The 21636-nt window shown below is 39.3% G+C and overlaps 2 long non-coding RNA genes across 2 annotated transcripts; one reads left to right on the top strand and one right to left on the bottom strand.

Annotated features, from left to right (window-relative positions):
- Positions 1–309: 309 nt before the first annotated feature.
- Positions 310–7634, top strand: LOC137851121 (uncharacterized). The gene is made up of 3 exons (XR_011093016.1): positions 310–1259; positions 2241–2329; positions 5220–7634. It is a non-coding gene; the product is annotated as an uncharacterized lncRNA (long non-coding RNA).
- LOC137851122 (uncharacterized) lies at positions 6641–20938 on the bottom strand. The gene is made up of 5 exons (XR_011093017.1): positions 19421–20938; positions 14323–14469; positions 13647–13784; positions 7632–7886; positions 6641–6768 (listed from the first exon to the last, which is right to left on the bottom strand). It is a non-coding gene; the product is annotated as an uncharacterized lncRNA (long non-coding RNA).
- Positions 20939–21636: the final 698 nt, after the last annotated feature.

The following is a 21636-nucleotide window of genomic DNA, read 5'->3' as shown; positions in this document are numbered from 1 at the left end:
TTTGAAGAAATGGCATGGCCATGGCCAGCATGGCATCTTCTCCCTGAACATTAACGAATGTTCTTTATATAGGCTCTTTTTATAAATATGTTCTTTTTACAGGCTTTACTTTACTTACATGAACAGTATAAAAACTACATGCTGACAGACCAACCAAACACAATTTTTGCCACAGTGCTTTTAGGAATGTATACAGGGATACTGAGGCTATGAAGCTAAGTAGCTTGCAGAAGTCAGTTCCTACTTTTTGTGTTTCAGGGAGCCTGAAATGAAAGCCTTTGTGTGGGGTCAGACAGGTAAGCACTTGTGTGATTGCAGGGCAAGTTAGGTTTTGCAAAACTACTTTCTCAGCAGTTAGCAACCTAAGAGAGTTGAGGTAGTTATGAGGAACAGGAGGGGACAGAGGTAAGTCTGACATCCTGCCCACCCCCTGCCCTTGGCACGTGGTTCTGTGCTGCCAGGAGACACTCCCTACTTTACTGGATTTTCTCAAATTCACATTCTAGAAGCACTCAGGAAGGAACAATCCCTCTTCTCAGCAAGAGCAGTTTTCTGGCTAGAAAGTGGAAAACTTCAGTTCATTTTCAGCTGTCTACAGAAAGGATAAATATTCATCATCCCACCCTATGTCACAATGTCCCAACCATTAAGACTAGCAGATTTCCCTCAGTAAAAGTAGTGGAGATGTTGCCCCTGGAGTGAAGCTCTAGCTCTGAAGAAATATTTTTTGTGAAATATACAGGTGCCCTTGGGATTAGGAAGCACTGTCACAATATTTGACTTCAGCATTTAACTTAGAAATTAGGCCAGACTTGAATACTTTGGGTGGGAATTTAATGCAATTTTCTACCTACAGGTAATCTTTCCTTCCCAAAGTGTGCAGAATCCAGTGCAATCTTCCTTTTCAATTTTCAATCTGAACAATTTTTGCAATTTTGGCCAAAGAGCAGAGCTTTTCAAGGGATCCTTTCTCACCCTTCTCCTGAGATTAAAGCATTTACTAAAGCAATGTGGTGTGTTTACCATTCTTTGTGCTTGTATCTGAATGATTTAGAGAAGCAAGACTATGTTATTGTCCAGCTGTCTTTTGGACAGCTGGGCTTTACTACAGTACAGACAAATAGCTGAATAGAATACAGGCTTTTATGATACCTTGAACATGATATTCAGAGAAGAGAAATTACAAATAGTATCTTCTTTTACACCAACAGCGAAGTGTTTAGCTGAAATTCGTATGTGATGGAACCAGATAACTAACAGTAAGTCCTTAAGATAAGTGCCCAAAATGCTATTGTGCTGGTGCTATACAAAGATTATATGTAGCGATAACCAGATACAGACACTAAGGAAAATAAGTTCTCATAAAACAATTTCTGAGACTAGTAAATAAATAAAAATACAGCACAAGTATTAAGATAAAAGTGAGGGGGATTTAAAGGTAGTTTATTCCCAGGAAGAGTCTGTCTTCTGAATCTAAATGATTCTCCCAAGCTATGGTTAAGGAAAAGTTATCAGCAAAAACATCGTTGGAGCACTAAGGCTGCTGGTCAGGGCATTGGTGCTTTCAGGATGTGCTCCGATAAATATGAAGTGTTTCCTAACTGTTTTATTCATAGGCTGTCTAAATAGGGCTGCCCTTGGTGCTCCGAACTAAACAAACCTTAGTGTGTTATTCACAGTCCTGCTAAAGAATGATGCTAAATGAATAAACACAGCCTTGTTTAACAGAAGATACCACTGTGATTACTTTACCTGCTTTCCTTCCTGTGTTGTACAAGACTAAGTGATTACAACCCGTGTGCAGTTCTAAGTGCTGAGCCACGAGCAGACAGCACGGGAGAGATGCCTCCAGTACTGGTTGCTTATCCCATGCATATATAACAGCTCATGCCTCTCTGTGTGCAGAAGAAGGTACAAAAATGTGGGTTTTCATCTCCTGCCAGACAGTTAAATAAATATGCTGGACTGGAAAGAAGCATGTTGTGGGTCAGGACTTGACTCAGAGATCAGCATTTAGGTATCGGCCATAGGACTCACTGAGCTGATTCCTGCTTGTAATGAAAAACACTTTAAAGGACATGTGAACTTAATTGAGATATTTCCAGATGACTTCACCGCAGATTTTGGTAAACAATTAAAGTGTTTAACTACCACGGAGTGTATGTGTCCTCAGCGCTGGGTCTGGTTATGCATTTCCATCCAGGCTGAAGTACCTATTCTGACCTATTTTCCTCCTACAGTTTGCTTCAGACTGTGACCAAAGGCATCCTTCCATCTTCTCCTGGTTGAGCTAAACAGACAGAGCTCTTGCATTCCCTCTCTCTCTAAGGTATGTTTACTTGTCCTTTTGTATCTGTCATGACTGTTCTCTGACTCCTCTCCAAATTGTAAACATTTTCCTCAGGCTGCAGAGAAAACAGTAACACAGTGTTGCAGTGACAGTCAGATTCATGCCAAATGAAGAGGAAATATAATTTTCCAACTCTTAAGATCACTGTTTACAGCCCAAGGATCACATCAGTAACAGGGCCCACTGCCACACACTAGGCACTTGTACTGAGCTGAGCTATTTCTTCACAATTTACTGACTCCCTTTGCATAGAGAGGCTAATTCAAGTGACATTACACATGACTGTCTGAAAAAGACGTTTTGCTTATGTTGAGCAGCACGTCCCTTCCTCCTCGACTCACCTGTCCCACAGTTTTTGTCATCTGCAAACCTGATCAGAAATGGTAGAAGCATGAAGTGGTTCTAGATACACTCTCAGTGAAACGAAATAACTGTGCCCAACACCCATGTTTGCAATGACTGGTTATTGAGTTTTCTATGAGCTAGGTGTGCCATGTTACTTTTTGTCATCCCAGCTGTTGTACAGAAACCGACTAAACACTTCTAAAAGCAAAGCACCATTATATTCATCATCCAGCTTTACTGAAAAATCCCATTGGTTGGCTGGACAGGATCTGTTTTCTGTTTGTGCATGTGAATTGCCTTTAACCTTATTAGTACTATATTAGCACTTTAAAGGAACCATAGCAGTGAACTATATTAGCACTTCTCTTATTGTTTTATTTTTATTTTTATTTTTTACCAAATTACAGAATTGTCTAAGTTAGAAGAGACCTCCAAGATCACTGAGTCCAACCTCTGACCTAACACTAACCAGTCCTCCACTACACCATATCACTAAGCTCAACATCTAAATGACTTTTAAAGACCTCCAGGGATGGTGACTCAACCACTTCCCTGGGCAGCCCATTCTAATGCCTAACAACCCTTTTGGTAAAGAAATTTCTCCTAAAATCTAACCTAAACTTCCCCTGGCACAACTTTAGCCCATTCCACCTCATCCTGTCACCAGGCACGTGGTAGAATAGACCAACCCCCACCTCGCTAGAGCCTCCTTTAAGGTAGCTGTACAGAGCGATAAGGTCGCCCCTGAGCCTCCTCTTCTCCAGGCTGAACAAGCCCAGCTCCCCCAGCCGCTCCTCGTAGGACTTGTTCTCCAGACCCCTCACCAGCTTCGTCGCCCTTCTCTGGACTCACTCAAGCACCTCCATGTCCTTCTTGTAGTGAGGGGCCCAAAACTGAACACAGTACTCGAGGTGCGGCCTCACCAGAGCCGAGTACAAGGGGAAAATCACCTCCCTAGCCCTGCTGGCCACACTGCTTCTTATACAAGCCAGGATGCTGTTGGCCTTCTTGGCCACCTGAGCCCACTGCTGGCTCATATTCAGCTGACTATCAACCAATATTTCCAGGTCCTTCTCTGCCAGGCAGTTTTCCAATGAAGTTCAACAAGGCCAAGTGCCGGGTCCTGCACTTGGATTGCAACAACCCCAAGCAGAGCTACGGGCTGGGAGATGACATTGACATATTCTGCGTTATATACTGTACATGCCTACAAATTGAAATGTTTTATATATATATATATATATATATATTTTAACAATACTATTGAACTGACATCACATAAAATTTTGTATGAATAAATTTCAAAAAATCATACTATTCTCTGTTTTTCTGCCATCTCAAAAATTCTCCTTTATTATTAATATTTATTACTAGCAATTTCTCCTTTCTTCCAGTAAATAAATGGATATTTCTAATACTCTCTTTAAGCAAGCTTTGTTTGAGTGAGTTAGGTTTTCCTTTTTTTTTGCTTGGGAAATGTGGCTTTTAGTATACTTCATACAATGTTTACAAACATTTGGAATTAATCATTCACATTAATCATTCACTACAACTGTTTTTACAAATGTTTGAAAATTACTTAGCTTCATATTTCTGGCTTCATAAAAATGCACCTTTACACAATTGGGCAATATAAGGAACAGGCACCATGAGTCTATAGGGATTGAGATCGGTTTACTGAAGACCTCAAGATGAAGAGAATTTGGAGGGAGTCATGCAGACAAATAGAAGTATCTTATGTTCAATGTGACAAAACCAACCAACCAAAACAAACAAACAGTGGAGCCAGTGCAGCTCTGCAAGAGGTGTGCATATTTGAAATGGTGTGTCGAGAAAGCAATTTTTACAGTCTAATTAGCTATTAGTTGATTCAAACTAGCTTCAGTGACAGAAGCTGATGGCCTCTTCAGAGCTAAAAATGAGCTTTGGGAAAAATTCTCCCAAACAACTTCCAACCTATCACAAACACTGACTCTGTCATTACATCACCACACCATTAGTGTAGGAGTCTGTAGAGAAGATGATAAGGTTATCTCATCACCTTTTGTGGTGAATAAACTGTAGGATACACACACTATAAGGGATTAAAACTTCTTTGTGCTGTAAACTTTGCTTGATGACTGATGCCTCCTCATAGATGTTCCCAGAAGCCATATGCTGAACCTGCTTTGGCAGGGGTGTTGGACCAGATGATCTCTCAAGGTCCCTTCCAACCCCTACAATTATGAGATTTTTATTTATTTATTTATTTATTTATTTATTTATTTTAAAAAAGCTCTCGGAACAGCAATTTTTGATCATAGCATTTGTTTGGATTTACAGATATACTACCATTTTCATTTTACCGTTCTCTGGTTTACTCAGTCAGTTACTCAGTTAGTTGCTAAGCTTTATTAGTAAGTACATCACAATGTGTAGAGCAACAGGGGAATAAACAGCCCAAGAATCCAAATGTAGAAGAATGTCTTTGCAACACAATATATATGATAACAGATCTTTTTAAATGATATATTTTGCATTTTAGACATGAAGAAAAAGGGTTGGCTCAAGATCAAGGTAATCAAGGCACTGCATAAGCAGAATGGATGAAGAGTTTCCCAAACTGGAGTAAGAATTGATCAGTATGGGCAATTCAGCAGTTTTCTAATTGTTAGACTAACATTGTAAGAGCATTTTATATGCAGCCAAAATGGGTTCATTGATTTCAATTGAATGTATACTCTTTCACTTAGCTGGGGATCTGAACCATTGTCCCTGCAAATGGAAGTATTTATGAGCATAACAATGACATTATTCATCAATGATATGTTTTATAGCTCTTCTTGTGCTGTTTATTTGACTTTGCTTAGTTCAATTTTAATCATTTAACTTGTGGTTTTCATAGTGGAATTATGTCTATAGGAAAATGATTTTTTTCTAGGTTATATAACTGTTCTGCAAACTGCTTAACATCAAAAGAAGAAAGAGTATTTTTTTTTCCTTTGTGCTACTCAAAGCTCAGAAATGAAATTATTTCTATTGCTTGTTACTGTTTTCAATGTTTATTTAGTCTAACATCTGCAGCTGGGCAAATGTTTGTTTTTTTTTCCTGTGTTTTTTTGTGAAGAGAGGAGAAACACATTTTCCTTTTTTATTTTAATTTTATTTTTGTTATGAGGGAAAGCAGCAAAATTGTCAGTGCTTTTCAGATGTACACAAAGGAAGCACATCTTATGTGCATATATATGCATATATTTGCATATACCTGTGTACTTACATATGCATACACATGAATATGTATACATCATATTTATCACCATATTTATGTATATGCATGTATGTATACAGCAGAGAATCACAGAAGGATTGAAGTGGGAAGGGACCTCTGGAGGCCATCTGTTTCAACCTCCTGCTCAAGCAGGGCCACCCAGGACAGGTTGCCCAGGATCGTGCCCAAGCGGCTTCTGAAGATCTCCAAGGAGGAGACTCCACAACCTCTCCGGGCAACCTGTGCCAGTGCTCCACCACTTGCAGAGTGAATACATATATATTATATATGCATACATTAATATATGTGTGTGTGTGAATGTGAATATATAACATACATGTATTCAGTAAATATATAAATGTACATATGTAAACACATAATCCTTATTAATGTGTCGAAACTTTCCATGACAACAAGCAAAGTAACAAGCAGGTTCTTCTTCATATACATGCTTTGGAATCTATAGTTGGCACCGTGGATTCCATATCCATGTGCAAACACTGTATCATATTAAAAGCAGTGATAAATAACCATAAGTGAAACCTGTGATAAAAATATTTTGTTCATTGGATTTAAGGTTGTTATACTTTTTAGGACCAGAGGAAGTCATAATTTTCATCTCAGTGGCCCCTGCCCTATGGACTTTAAATATGATCTTTCTACAAGATAGGAGAGCATAGCAGAGAAATATTCAGAATCCAACTGGGCACAGTTTTGGACAACTTGCTCCAGCTGACTCTGCTTGAGCTTTGGGCTAGATGATTTACAGCAGCACCTCCCAAATGCAGCTATCTTGTGGTTCTATGAAGCATCACTTTTTTTTTGCCTGAGTAGAAAAAACCATATACGTTAGCCAGGTTTTAGGGGATTTCTATCAGTGTTGGGCTCCAGACAGCCACCACGAGGGATGAGACAGAATAGAACTCTGAGTGGATGAAGGTCTAGAAAACAGTCAGAGAATAAGAAAAAAAAAAAAAAAAGAAAAAAAAAGAAAGAAAAAAAAAGAAAAAAAAAGTATATTACCTTTTTTTTAAATATATATGTATTTGAATCTAACATAGATTCCAATTACTAAGCATGAAAAGAGCAGACAAGGAAAAAATACAATATGAAAAACTTGAGGTATTCTTGAAATATAACAACAACAACAACAACAAAAAGCTAGGAAATATAACTCCTAGCTGTTTGCAGGAGTTTTGAGCCTTATAATCTTGATTTATCCTCCAAGATACACTTTTCCAAACAGCTGAAGATCCTTGACCTCTTTCCAAGGACTAGACTTGATGATAAAATTATTACTTGGTTTTGTTTTGTTCAGGCAGTATAGCAAACAGAAAAAAAATGTGCAACAGCACTATGCCATCCCAAAATCAAAATGGGCAACACAACAGAGCCAATTTTTTCAGTGCCTAAGATCTGCAGAGTTCTAAACATACTTTCTTTTATACCCAAAGCACTGCTGACTGTTTGCATCGTGCCAGAGATTGCTGATGTATCTGAGCCACACACTCACAGCAGTCCATCTCCTTATTCTGCATGGGACTGGTGTGTCTTTGCTTTAAATTTGGACAGCTAAGCTAGGGATATTTAATTTAATTTACTAGTATTGTCATTACTCAGACATAGGACCTATAGGCTATAGTTGTATTGTCACATGCACTTTTTACTGACATTTAGGCCCAGGCTTACATTGTACAGCTTGAACTTATATTCATGGATGCTCCCATTAACTTCACAGTGGTTCAGGGCTAGATGCCAATGAGACAGGCGAATGAAGAGCATAGGGTGGTAAAGGTCCTAAGAAACTTTAAAAATGGGCTGAAGATTCTGCAAGAGCACCTTTGAGCTCCATCGACTTTATTCAAGGGTTGGTGGAATAGAAGTACAAGCAATCAATCCCAAGGACACTGAAGATCATCTTTTGGCAATGAGATTTGGTTCACACTGTAAAAGAAATCAGAGGGGAGCACACTGAAGAATGAGGAGACAAGGAGCCTATTTTCTGAGACATGCAAATGCAGGAAAGAAGCTCTCGTAGCTGTTCAGTAGCTGTTCAGAGTCGTTCAGAGTGCAGATCAGGCTGGAAAAATGAAGATCATAGGACAACAAACAGGATTCCCCTCTCAGCTTGATGCAGGTGCATTACTCCCTTAATTGCTCATGAAAAGAAAGAGCCCCTGCACTGACTGGGCCTTGGGGTGTGGTGGTTTTACCTTGCTGGGCAGCTGAACTCCACTACAACCGCTCTCTCACTCCCCCTCCTTAGAAGAAGAAGGGAAGAAGAAAGTATTCTGGAAAGGAAAAAGAACAACTCATGGGTTGAGATAAAGAAATATAATTAAAGGGAAAAGGAAGAGGGGAAAAGAAAAAAGGAAAGGAAAAGAAAAGGAAAAGGAGAAGGAGAAGGAGAAGGAGAAGGAGAAGGAGAAGGAGAAGGAGAAGGAGAAGGAGAAGGAGAAGGAGAAGGAGAAGGAGAAGGAGAAGGAGAAGGAGAAGGAGAAGGAGAAGGAGAAGGAGAAGGAGAAGGAGAAGGAGAAGGAGAAGGAGAAGGAGAAGGAGAAGGAGAAGGAGAAGGAAAAGGAGAAGGAGAAGGAGAAGGAAAAGGAAAAGGAAAAGGAAAAGGAAAAGGAAAAGGAAAAGGAAAAGGAAAAGGAAGAGGAAAAGGAAGAGGAAAAGGAAAAGGAAAAGGAAAAGGAAAAGGAAAAGGAAAAGGAAAAGGAAAAGGAAAAGGAAAAGGAAAAGGAAAAGGAAAAGGAAAAGGAAAAGGAAAAGGAAAAGGAAAAGGAAAAGGAAAAGGAAAAGGCCATGCAGAAACACAAAGAGAGAAGAAAGAATTTACTCTCAACGTCCCATCAATGAGCGATGTTTGGCCACGTCCCTGAAGCAGGGCCTCAATACACGTGGGGGTTGTTCAGGACAGATTTTTTCATAACAAGAGCCCACATGTGTGACACCACATGGTATAGAATATCCCTTTGGTCAGTTTAGGTCAGCTGCCCTGGTGATGTCCCCTCCCCACCTCTTTCCCACCCCCAGGCTGCTGGCTCTTGAGCAGGGTTGGAGGGAGTCTTGGTACTGTGCCAGCATTGCCCAGCAGCAGACACAACACTGGTGTGATACCAATGCTGTTCTAGCTCCAAGTGCAGAGCACAGCACTGTATGGGCTGCTGCAGGGAGAGTTAACTCCATCCCAGCCAGACCCAGTACACAGGGTAACAGTAAAATTTCTGAAATGAAAGCTGTAATAATTTTAATGACCTACAGGGATGGACCTGAAGGAGGTGCTGACGGCAGCAGGGAGCCCTGCAAGGAGGAAGGGCTGGTTCAAGCCCACCACCCACCAGAGCCAACAGCATTGTCTGCAACGGTGTGAGAGGAGGGCTGTGGGGAAAAAAGTGCCAATTATCCATCAGCGATTACAAAACCTTTTAACTGGCTTTGGATCCTGGGCCCAGATCTAGGTTTCATATTGTTTGATGGTTTCATATTGTGCAGGGCTTCCCTATGGTCCCTATAGATAAATGGGATTACCATACAGTCCTAAAGTTTGAACTTATCTCTTCAGTATTCATTTACATACTTTGGATTGATTACGGGCCTGACATATTTTTGAATAGGACTGCTCTTGCATTAATTTAAGGTAGTAATTCTGATAGTGCTTATAAAGCTTGTTATTTTATATGGTTGTCATCAACTCATTCATTAGGTTTTTATGTATTCTTTTACGGTTTTAACTTACAAAATGAGCACTGAAATGCAGTGGTATTAATATAAAACTATCACATGCACCCACTGTTTCTCTATTCCAAAATATGAGAAGAGGTTATATGGTGTAATTAATGGCAGTTAAATGAAGAACAAATTCAAGGAAATATTATTTCATGCAAACTATGAGATTTACAGCCCCAAGAGACTTTTTGAGTGAAATAGTGAGTTGAGTGATTGGATTTTTAAAAGATCTAGATAATTATGTGACCATTAGCATTTATAATTATGCAAAGATAATTAAGTATAATGAAACCTCATGCTTCTTGGTATAAATGGATTACTTATAGAAGTCAGGAAGGAATGTGTTTTAGGAAACAGCATTTCCCAACTGGCCAGGTGTATTTTGGCTTTGTTGTGCAGAATCTTTTTTTTTTTTTTTTTAACTTTTCCAATCAGACAACAAACACATCTGTAGGCAGAATGACACATTGAGTGTGGTAGCCATCTATTTTGCTCTACAATATGCTATCTCCTTACCAGTTGAAGATAACAAAGTTTCACTGTCTATTTGTGAAACTCTCCATAAGTGTTCAAAATTGACTATTCAAAATTGGCACAGAGGAAATTCTATTTGGAGATATGTCAGTAACCTTATCTGCTATATCACCTTCTTGTTGCTCTTTCACTACCATGATTTTCAATGATGGACACTGTAGTCTCAGAAGCCAGATATGTTTTTCAAAGGAAATGTCATCAGTCTAATAGAGGGTAGGTTTTTTGGCAGAAGACAAAAAGTTGTTGTATGAATATTTTTAACCTAGACAAGATTTAAAAGGTGGGTTTTATTTTGTTTTGTTTTGTTTTGTTTTCTAAAAATAATTGTTAATCAGATATATGTCACTGTTGTTTACAGAGTCAGGCATCTGTTTCAATGTATTGCGAAGTCTGGTTCTTATTTATTCATTCATTTTAAATAAGACGGTTACAACAATTTGGTGGTGAGTATCTCTGCTTACAAGCTGGATGCCTGATTTATATAACCCTCCATCCTGCATAGATGTTTACGGTAGTGCAATGTGAATGTGGTTTGATTGAAATATCAGTCTATTCTGCCTGTGTTTAGCATTTGGTTTCACATCATGAGGTCACAAGGAATAAATTTGGTGTAGCCAAGATATTTCTTGCCCATTTTGTCCATTAGGTAATAAGCAATGCTATTTTGCACAAGTTGAGGTACACATCCATAGCTATCTCTTGTTCTGAAAGAGTCTGTATTTAAACTATTGAAGAGAAGATTAAAAATTAGCTGGAAGTCAATAGACAAAGCATATACTGCTGTTTCAAACAGAGACTATCTTTGTTACCGAGTTATGCAATACTTTAGGATGTTGCTTTTCCTAACTTTAAAATAATGATAGCAGCATTCATTTCAATTGCTCTGGAACTGCAAAGATTTATAATGTTCCTTGAGACCTGGCTGTCAAATGCTTAAAAGGTAAAGTTTGGTCTTTCACAACTGTGGACACTTGTAGAAATGGTTAAAAACAAAGCAAAACAAAACAAAACAAAACAAAACAAAAAAAACTCATACTAACAATATAACTCAAATCTCAAATAAACTTTGCTGCAAAATTTGTCTTACTCCGTATAAAAATGTTGGGAAACAGTAGAAATGCTGAAGTGTTTATTTCTCTGTTTATTTCATTTTATGACAAGGTTGCTCACTTAGTTGAACAAGGGAAGCCAGTTGATGTAATCTTTTTGGATTTCAGAAAATCTTTCAATATTGTTTCTTACAGTATCATTCTGGACAAAATGTCTAGCATTCAGCTAGATAAATACATAATACAATGGGTGAACAATTGGCTGATGGGCCAGGTTCAAAGGGTTCTAGTAAATGGGTTTACATCAGACTGGCATCCAGTCACTAGAGGGATTCTGTAGGCCACCATTTTAGGGCCAGTTCTTTTTAATATTTTCATAAATGACTTGGATGCAGGACTTGAAAGTGTACTAAGTAAGTTTGCAGATGACACTAATCTGGGAGGATCTGCTGACCCCATTGAGGGTAGAGAGGCCTTGCAGCCTTTTGACAAATCGTGACAAATTAGAGAGCTGGGTAATCATCAACTGCATGAAGTTCAACAAGAGCAAGTGCTGGATTCTGCACCTGGGACAGGACAACCCCAGCTATACATACAGACTGGGAGACAAGAGGCTGGAGAACAGCCCTGTGGAAAGGGATCTGGGGGGTCTGGTCAATGGTGAGTTGAATAAATTCAAGCCAGCAGTGTGCCCTGGCAACCAAAAGGGCCATCTGTACTCTGGGGTGTATTATGCATGGCATTGCTTGCCAGTCAAGGGAACAGATTGTCCCGCTCTGCTCTGCACTGGTGCAGCCTCATCCTGAGTAGCATGTGCAGTTTGGGGCACCACAGTGTAAGAAGAACATAAAATTATTTAGAGAGCATCCAAAAGAGGGCTTTGGAGATGGTGAAGTGTCTAGAGGGCAAGATGTGAGGAGTGGCTGAGGTCCCTTGGTTTGCTCATCCCAGAGCAGAGCAGGCTGAGGGGAGGCCTCATGGCAGCCTGCAGCTCCCTCATGAGGGGAGCAGAGGGGTAGGCGCTGAGCTCTGCTCTCTGGGGACAGCGACAGGACCCGAGGGAACGGCATGAAGCTGGGACAGGGGAGGGTCAGGCTGGGTGTTAGGGAAAGGTTCTGCACCCAGAGGGTCGTTGGGCACTGGGACAGGCTGCCCAGGGCAGGGGTCACAGCACTGAGCTGCTGGAGTTCAAGAAGTGTTTGGACAACGCTCTCAGACACATGGTGTGATTTTGGGGTGGTTCTGCAGAGTTGGACTTGATGATCCTTGCGGGTTCCTTTCAACTTGGGGTATTCTATGATTCCGTGATTCTTTCCCAGAAGTGGCTGAAAACCTGAGTGCCACTGGTAAGTAGCAAATTAATTCCTTGTTTTGCTTTTCTTGTGAGGGCAGCTTTTGCTTTACTTCACAAACTGCCTTTATCTCAATTCATAAATTCTCACACTTTTACCTTCTGATTCTCTCCCCCATCCCACCTGAGGAAAGTAAGCCAGCGGCTGTGTGGTAATTAGCTGCCTGGCGGGTTAAAACACAACATAGGAAAAATGAAGATTGTAAGTAGAAAATAAGTGTTTTGTTAACTGCAATCTTTTGGACACCAGTGTAGGATCTACCTTCAGGAAGGAAGAGAGGTAATATTAGCATCTTCTGTCAGAATGAAACAAGCATCCAGTCTACAACTTCCTCGTAAGGGGGTGTCGAGAGGCAGGAGACCTTTTCTCCATTAACACCAGCGACAGGACCCGCGGGAACGGGGTTAAGCTGAGGCAGGGGAAGTTTAGGCTTGACATCAGGAGGGGGTTCTTCACAGAGAGAGTGATTGCACACTGGAACAGGCTCCCCAGGGAAGTGGTCACTGCACCGAGCCTGACTGAGTTTAAGAAGAGATTGGACTGTGCACTTAGTCACATGGTCTGAACTTTTGGGTAGACCTGTGCGGTGTCAAGAGTTGGACTTGATGATCCTTAAGGGTCCCTTCCAACTCAGGATATTCTATGATTCTATGATTCTATGATCCTTTTTTTGGGACATGAAAAAAAAGAAGAAAACCTCACAACCTTCATTCAAAGAGGTAACACATTCCTTCTGTATTTTAGTTTAGAAGTATGCCCTGAGATGTGATATAGTGTAGACGGTTCTAATTGTTGTTTTTTTTTTTTTTCTTCTTTATCATACAAGCTGAATGCAAGTGCTGTCTGCACCTGCAGCCAAGTACAAGAAGCTATAGAATTATAAATATTTATTCAACAATAATTAGAATAAATAAACCTTTCCTATATGAAATCAAAAATTGAAGTTATGGTGAAGTTAAGATGTGTAAGCAGGTAAGGTTTTGGAAATGATCTAAATTCTATAGGAAATAAAATACTGGCAGTTCTCAAGATGTATGTACCTGTACTGATAATGCTCTGTCTCCACCAGCCTTCCATATATTCTGGTGACAGTTTCTGCCAATGACCCAAATATCTCCATCCATTGCAATGGAAGACGCACCATGCAGAAAGGGAGGTCAGATTCTTTGCTGAATGTTCTGTATAACACATCATTATAAAATTCACTAGTTGAAGTTTCTGCTTAGTTTTCTTTCAATCAGAGACTGACATGGAACACATTGTTATACATTGCATATACATGTATATATATGTATGAGCATAACACACAGTTCTAAGAGACAAAAGGAAAAATTACATTATGATGTCAAAAGTCCCTGATATGGACATTCACAGTAGTTTATTCCACGAATTGGATCTAAGGTACCAGTAACTGAACAGACTACCCATTTCCCTTGCACCAACAGTAGAAAACCATGGCTCAGATTTCACTTTCCACATGCTCTTCAGGAGTTGCTGGTATCCAGTGAACAACCTGCAGTTCTGTTAGAGTCTCAAGCAAGTGATCCCTTGCCCAGACTGCAGCCTGAGGAGAGGTTCACTGAAATCAAATTGCTGTCATATGCGTAATGATGGCATCAACTTTTGAGGGTCTTGTTTAGGCTCTGAGAACATTCCTGTCTTTATTTGCCTGCCTGCCCATCTGTCACACATACACAATTCATATTGCTATCGTACCTGTATCTTGGTATCCTGAGAAAACACTTAGCTGTAATTTCTAAGTGCTATTGAAGAAAAAAGAATGTGCAGCCATTTCAGTAGGTTTCAATAGATCAATGGTGCAGCCGCTGGATGAGAACTGGTTGAGATGAACTACCCTTATTCCTAAGGAAAAAAAAAAAAAAAAAAGAATCTGTTATTCTGCAGCCATAAATCAGTGCTTTCTGGTCCCCCTAACTTCCCTTGGAAGTTTCATAAATGTAGCATATAACTGAAGTATCAGCACACGGGATCTTTCAAGACTCATTTCTTGTTAAGCTGCCTCAGCTTCAGCCTGCCAACCAAGTCAGCCCAGCTTGGGTTATATTTCAGTCACTTTTCCAAAATCCACTGCTGCTGAGTCCTGGATTATCCCTGTCTAAAAATTCAGCCTCCTGTGTCTGAAGGTGAAATTTTGTTTAGCAGTGGGAAAGTGTTAACACAACTGCATTGTGGAGATTAAAGTTACAGCAGAGCATCAAAAGAACCAGAAATATCCAGCACATTCAAGATATCTATTTTTGATGAAATCCTCAAGAAAGTAATAAAAAAATATAGTTTTACAGTAGGTCAGTTATTAATTTTTCTTGGAACAACAACAAGACTTTGGCAAGAAACAACATGTCTGCAATATATATAATTTTTTACTTTTGATTTAATAAGAAGTTACATATACAATTAACTTTCTCTGTTCAAACTGAGTATTTATTGTTTCACCTGTTTTGAACTAGAAACTTTGGCCTCATTAATAAGCGGTTAGAAACTGTGTCTAGTTTCATCACAGTTCCCGTAAGTATCTCTGTGTAGGTGCTGAAAAATGGGTGTGTGATAACCTAGCAGCGGTGTTCATCATGATTCACAACTCATGCCCCTTCCATGTCAAGAGCTTTATAAGCACCTGTACAAATACTGGAGTGAGAAAGAGTAAAGGAGCTCTTGCTTTTCTGAACTCTGGTCTTTAGGGGACACAGTTGCCATGTTTACACCTGTGAGCAGTTGAGATGCTCCTGGTTGTACCTGCCATGGGAGTTAGAGCTGCAGAAGTTGGTATGACTGGCCTCTTCCTGGCCAGCTCCTCCAAGAGAATGGCAACCATGCCAAAAAACTGTTGTGCCCACCTTGCATGTCTAAAATCTGCTGGCTCTTGTGGTGTGACAGCACGGCAATGTGGGCAACCCCACAGAGCAAGAGCTCATTTCAGACAGGAGTATAGCTGTCATATCTCATGAAGTGCGATCTCTCTTGTTCTGCTAACATGTCCTGCACTACATTCAACTACATCTGTGTCTGCTCAGCCTTCTGCCAATATTTAGTTCTCATAAAGCATGCTTATACTTTTACCATGCTAACAACGTAAGCATTTTTAGTATATATTAATGCTCCCGATGAGCTAGTGGTTATGAAGCCCCACTTTACCAATGGTGATTCTGTAAGCATTTCTGAGGGAGTCTGAAAATCTTTTAAAGAGCCACTGGCTCCATCACCTTTCTAATCATTTGAAGTAATACCATTTAAAGCCTAATTGTTGAAACCAAAAACATCAGAAGAATATACTGTATGTAAATGGACATAGTGCTGCAAAAAGTAGTGAACAACTGATAGAAAAGATATGGTTTAATAGGGGATTGCCAGCTATGATGCTGTTATGCTAATCTTTAATCCGTACAGCTAAAGCAGAACAAGAAGTTTCTATCTACACACTACAGACTGCTTAGCTCACATTGGCTGCACTTAGGGTAGAACTTTGTGCTGTGAAATTGCCACCTCCCTGATTTAATCTGTCAGATCTACATGAGGTAGATTGGAGAGGCACAGATCATGAATCAACCACTAGACAACTGCCCAAACAAATGGCTGTGCAAAGAGAAGTGGACTTGCTCATCAAAGGTTTCAGACACACATTTTGTTGATATCTAAACTTTATCAGTCTATGAACATGCACTCATTTGGTTTGAAAATTTTCCGATCTGAGTGCAAAGGTTTCACATTAATACTTCAGTTATTGTAAAAAATCAAAGCAGCAAAGTAAAAAAGAAGAAAAACAAACAAACAAACAAAAACTTTTCCCTGGCTTGCTCTCAGAGCTATCGTTGCTATTTCAGACACAGCAACAAAACAAACAAAGATGTGTTTAGAACCACTGCATTAAAATCTTCAGTATGTGCACTCAAGTATGGGTGGTAGTCATGCATGTGCATAATCATGTTAAAACTGCAAACCCATAAGCCTAAGCTCAGACTCAAATCACAGTTCTCTGAAATGACTCTGACAACACAGGGAAGAGCTTTTCCTGAGTAGCTTCTAGCTACTTCTAGTTTTTCTACATCATATCCTCATATACTGTGTTGGTGGATGAAGAAGAGAAATGTGATTAAGGTATTTCAAGCCTGACATGAATATTTTTCCAGTATAGAGGGTTTTGATAATGTAGACTTGTGAACTGAATTTGGAATTTGCTTTGCTTCTGTAATTGGGCTTCTAATGCCAGCAGAAGAATCAAGGCCTGAGAAGCAAACTAAAAATATATTTCAAGGGAATGCACACATCTGTGGCACAGTAAAACTATTAGGCTACCGAATGCCTGTTTTGAATTATATCAAATTACCTGAAGACCATATGGCAAATGGAAATTTTTAAAGTTACCATTTACTGCCTTGTACAATATCATGAAAGATTTTTTGTTATTTTAGCTAAACCTATATATGTAAACTCATATGCTTTCAACATTTTGTAATCAATAACTGAAGGCCAAGTGCAACCTGCTACAAATGCATAACCTGCAGAACAGAGAGCCACCTTCCAGTGGAGAAGCGTGTCTGCATTCTTAAGAAGGGAGTGAATAAAGGAACGGTCCATAGACAGTGTCATTGATTCTTCTCAGATTCATCAGGGGAATCAGGAGTAAGAATCTTAAAATTAGAAGCTGAAATGTGGACTCAGTTGTCTAGCCTTAGGAACCAATATATGAAAGCATTGTCCTCTTTGTCCTTCCCTAAAAGGCCAGTGTTTTAACAAGGTGTACTTTCCCATGTACATCCCACGCCGTATGTGTGTTGCAGATGGAGAGAGCAGACAGCAGTCCTAAGAATGGCTTTCTCGCCATGTTGGCAGGTAATATTTGACAAAATGCCAGAAAAGATTTTGTACTTTTCTGTGTACATTTCCACATATACGGGCATCAATTAGCCAAATTACCACTCAAACCTAGTATAAATAGTGAGCTTTTGCCTTAGTGTTTACATTGCCAGAATGTGACTGGCTCTGTGCTGATACCAACACCATTTCCCAGATTTGCATTGTGGGACAAGTACCATGCCCTCTAGATTTCCAATTCTTAAGAAAACTGGGCCTCTTTATGTTATGAAGGATAACATATGGATATATGTTTCTCAGTGCTGGGATGTTTTGGGTTTTTCCTGGCCAAGGGTTGTATTTTCCAGCTATCCTTGAAGTATTCATGTATATTGTTTTTTGTTTCTTTTTATTTTGTTTGGTTTTGCTTTTGTTGTGTGTCTTGAGCTGTTTGTCTCAAGAACTTTTACTCTCAGTAACTGTACATGAATGTGTTGTTGTAGCGCACAGATCAGCACTAAATACACATTTAAGGCAACGGGAATTGTGTGAGTGTAGCTAAGTAAAAGATACCTGGACTTAAACATCCTTGTAACTAATGTTTTCAAAAACAGCCACTGAAACTCCATTGGGAGTTTCAAAAACTCCCACTTGCAAGATGTTTTTCCTATTTTTCTGTCTTCTACAAGAGAGAAAAAGCACCAGTCTCTTAGAGCTACCACTTAGTTTATTATTCATATTCTACTTCAAACCAGAGAGAAAAGAGAATCTTCTCTAGATCAAAAAGGTTGCATTACACATTCTGTCCAATAAAAGATGGGACTTTCTTATTGCCGTGTCATGGTTTGTTAGATGTAGTATAGCATATTGATGATTTGTACCTATCTAAAAATGGAAGACTTTTTTTTTTTTTTAAGGACTTTATTGAAAAAACCTCCTTGATCAAAAACACTTGCCAGACTGATTTGTATTTGGATATTTAGTTTAGTTTTTACATCCCTACATTAATGTGCTTATCTAAAGCACACATTGGAAAGATAAAGACCTCTTTTATACTCGTACTGGCTACATTGCAAGAGATGGTATTTCAGTTCACAGGAACAAGTTACTCTGCAGAAAAACATTTATTATTTGATCCTGCTAGTGTAGCTGCTGGTGAATATGACTATTCTGCTAAATAACACCTGTTCAGGGACCATTATCTGGCCCTGAAGCAAAGTGTCCTGGCTTGGTCCTGTCTACACTACTACAACCACTTGTCCTTCAGATCTCCTTTAGGTACCCCTGAGGCTCTCAGATATGATAGTTGCTGCATGCATGTGTGCTCAAAATGTTCATAATAATAAAAAGTGCATTCCAGCTTACCAAAACAGTGTTTTTGCAGCTTGAAATAAAAACTATGATTGTATGCCGTGGGTTTGATATGCTGACATGCTTGAGGGTACAAAGGTTGCTAGTACAGTTTTGGAGAGCTGCAAAGGGTGGAGGGAGCCAAGCCTTGTCATTCTTATTCATACTGCCTTTTTGGGAATGGTTGTTAATGCCTCCAAACCTCAAATCTGAATCCAACACTTGTGGCAGAGCATGCTAGTTGGCACAGGACAAAATCATGCCATCAGGCTGCTTACTAATTGAGCAGCATGGATGACCAGAGTATGAGTTTGCTCCACGACTCCTGCTATTTAGCAGTGTAGATGCATGCTGAATACTTCCATGGCTTCCAGTGGTTAAAGAGAGCAAGATTCAGGTGTATATTTATATAAGTATGTATACCCTGTTTGGTTTTCTATCTGACACCATGAACTTTGATTTAACTACTCCTAATTTCCACTGATGATTGAATAGTCAAAGCTCCCATTTTGTCATGTTTAGCCCAGATAACTGAAAAAACACCTCTTTTTTTTTTTTTCTTTTTTTTTTTTTTGCGTTGAGTTAAGGAGTTGTGTGTGGTATCATAGACATGTCCAGTCTGTGATCCATGGCCTGGCAGGTCAGTTTTTCTTACCTGTGTAATATTTCCAGAAATATACTTGTTACAGAACCACCACACCTATTTGCCTTGGCCAGACCCAATGGCCTCTCCTGTGAGGCTGAAGAGGACGGGGCTCCCTTGGCAGACAGAGAAAACATCAAGTCAGAGAGGATTGGCATCGCTGAGGTACTGCAGTAAACACACACAACACTATTTGTACTTCTTTGGAAAAGACTAAGTCTTTCCCAAATTGCATACACTATTCAGGACTGGAATTAAGAGACTAAAAGAAAAATGAACAGTTAGCAAATGGGAAAAAAGTCATCACTACTGTTACCACACTTAATTTCTGTAGAAAGACAGCTAAATTAAGTCTGACTTCTTGAGCAGCTCTTCATGCATGCAGCTCTTAATTTGGGATGAAGGAATGCACTTTGTGTGAACTCCATAGCCTTCTTTATTATAATTATTATTTTTTTTTCCTTTTTTTTTTTTACATTTCTATTAATTTTTCTCCTGAATTCACAACACGCTTCTGTTTCTTTCATGGAACAATGTGAGCACTTTCCAGTGGCCAAAAATAATATGTCTAAATTCCAGTGGATTTCAACGAAAGACTACACAGACCCATGGATAAAGTGTCTGCCTTATATTTCAAAGCACAGTGTTCAAGTTTTGTAGATGCTTGTAGGTTTTGTTGGCTTTTTTTTTTTTTTAAACATGCCTGATTCTCAGTTTATGTAAATCAGCAGAATTCCACTGATGCTAAGGGACCTATGCCAAGTTAGTATCTGGCTTCACAGCTTTTTTTTCTCTTTGTACCGTACTTAGTCTCCAGTACTTACCCACTAATAACTTGAAGTCTAAGACTAAGCACTTTTTTTCTTTTATTGTAAGTAAAACTATAATTCAAGAATTTGTCAAAATGAGTAGGCTCTATGAGGGGAAGGTTGTGGGCATAAAGGAATATTAAAGCTGGACTTTCCTCATTTGGACTTCTACTGAAGTCAGTGGAAATGTTGACAGAGTAGAGAGTGAACAAAAGCATATGGACATATTCACTTTGGTCTCTGTAAGGAAGAATTCTGTTCACAATGAAGTGTTAGGCTAAACATCTGCCAGATGCATAAATCTTAGCATATTTGAGTGCACATAATTATGGGAGCAAGAACCTAAGCCAGCAGAAATGTATCATCTATCCTGTTCAGTGGCTAACGGCTGATGAGGGCCGACAAGTAGTGGAGTGGACATGAGGGGTCTCCCTAGGAGTCTTCAGGAGTGTTTCTAGTTGAGCTGCCATCATCTCAGCATTTTATTCATTTATGCATTTCATCTCTACTCAGGTAGAAATGTAATGCAGATTTGTTTGAGTAAGGATCACGAGGTTCCATGAAGACAAAGAGGAGCAGGAAGGGCAGGGGTGCCTGTGCCATCTGGGCAGCATATCCACTGAGTCTCTCTGTGTCCATCCTCCTGGAAGTCCCTCCAATAGCTCAGTGAATGTTAGGTTTTTGATTCAAATGTTAATGGATTTATTGATTTTGTAATTGTTTTGAAAACCCTTTAGAAACGTAGAAATAAAGAAATGAATAAATTTATGCTGTACAATCAAGCAGTTTTAGAAAGTGATCACTGTACAGAAATATAAAGGAGCGGGTGGTTTCTGAGTTGCCATGAGAAGTTATTCATTCTGGGTACAACCATAATCAAAACTCGACATGTAATTAAAATGGTGATCATTTTTTACCGTGGCTGTAAAAAATTAGGTTTTGTGTTATGTGATTCCAGCACGCTTACGGGAAGCATGAGATAAAGATGTGTAACAGTGGAAAACCTATATGACAATGTGTGGTATTGAAAAGCGGATTTCTTGAGTTCTCCTCATTTCTCTCCTTTGTTTCTCTGTCAGGGGGGTTGTGAGTTTGAATTTAGTCTTAGCATTCTAGTCTTATATTTATCATATAAAACCTAGACCTGCATCTAAAAACTAGAACTGCATCTATTATTTTTGAAAAGATTATCATACATATTTCCATATTTCCAAATATATTTCCAAACACAGTTTGACTGGTACTATATCGAACAGTGTCATTTTTCACATGGTTTATATTAGCTTAGCTCACATTTATCCAACTTCATGAAGAGATTCAGTTTGTTGTAGCTGGATTAAATTTAGTGAGTGCATAATCAGATAGCCATGAAACAAGGTATTTTAAGCCAAGAAATCCAAATTTGTGCTCATTTACCTC

Source organism: Anas acuta, chromosome 2, assembly GCF_963932015.1.
Source record: "Anas acuta chromosome 2, bAnaAcu1.1, whole genome shotgun sequence".
Lineage (NCBI taxonomy): Eukaryota > Metazoa > Chordata > Aves > Anseriformes > Anatidae > Anas > Anas acuta.
This window is presented reverse-complemented; position numbering and strand designations above follow the sequence as displayed.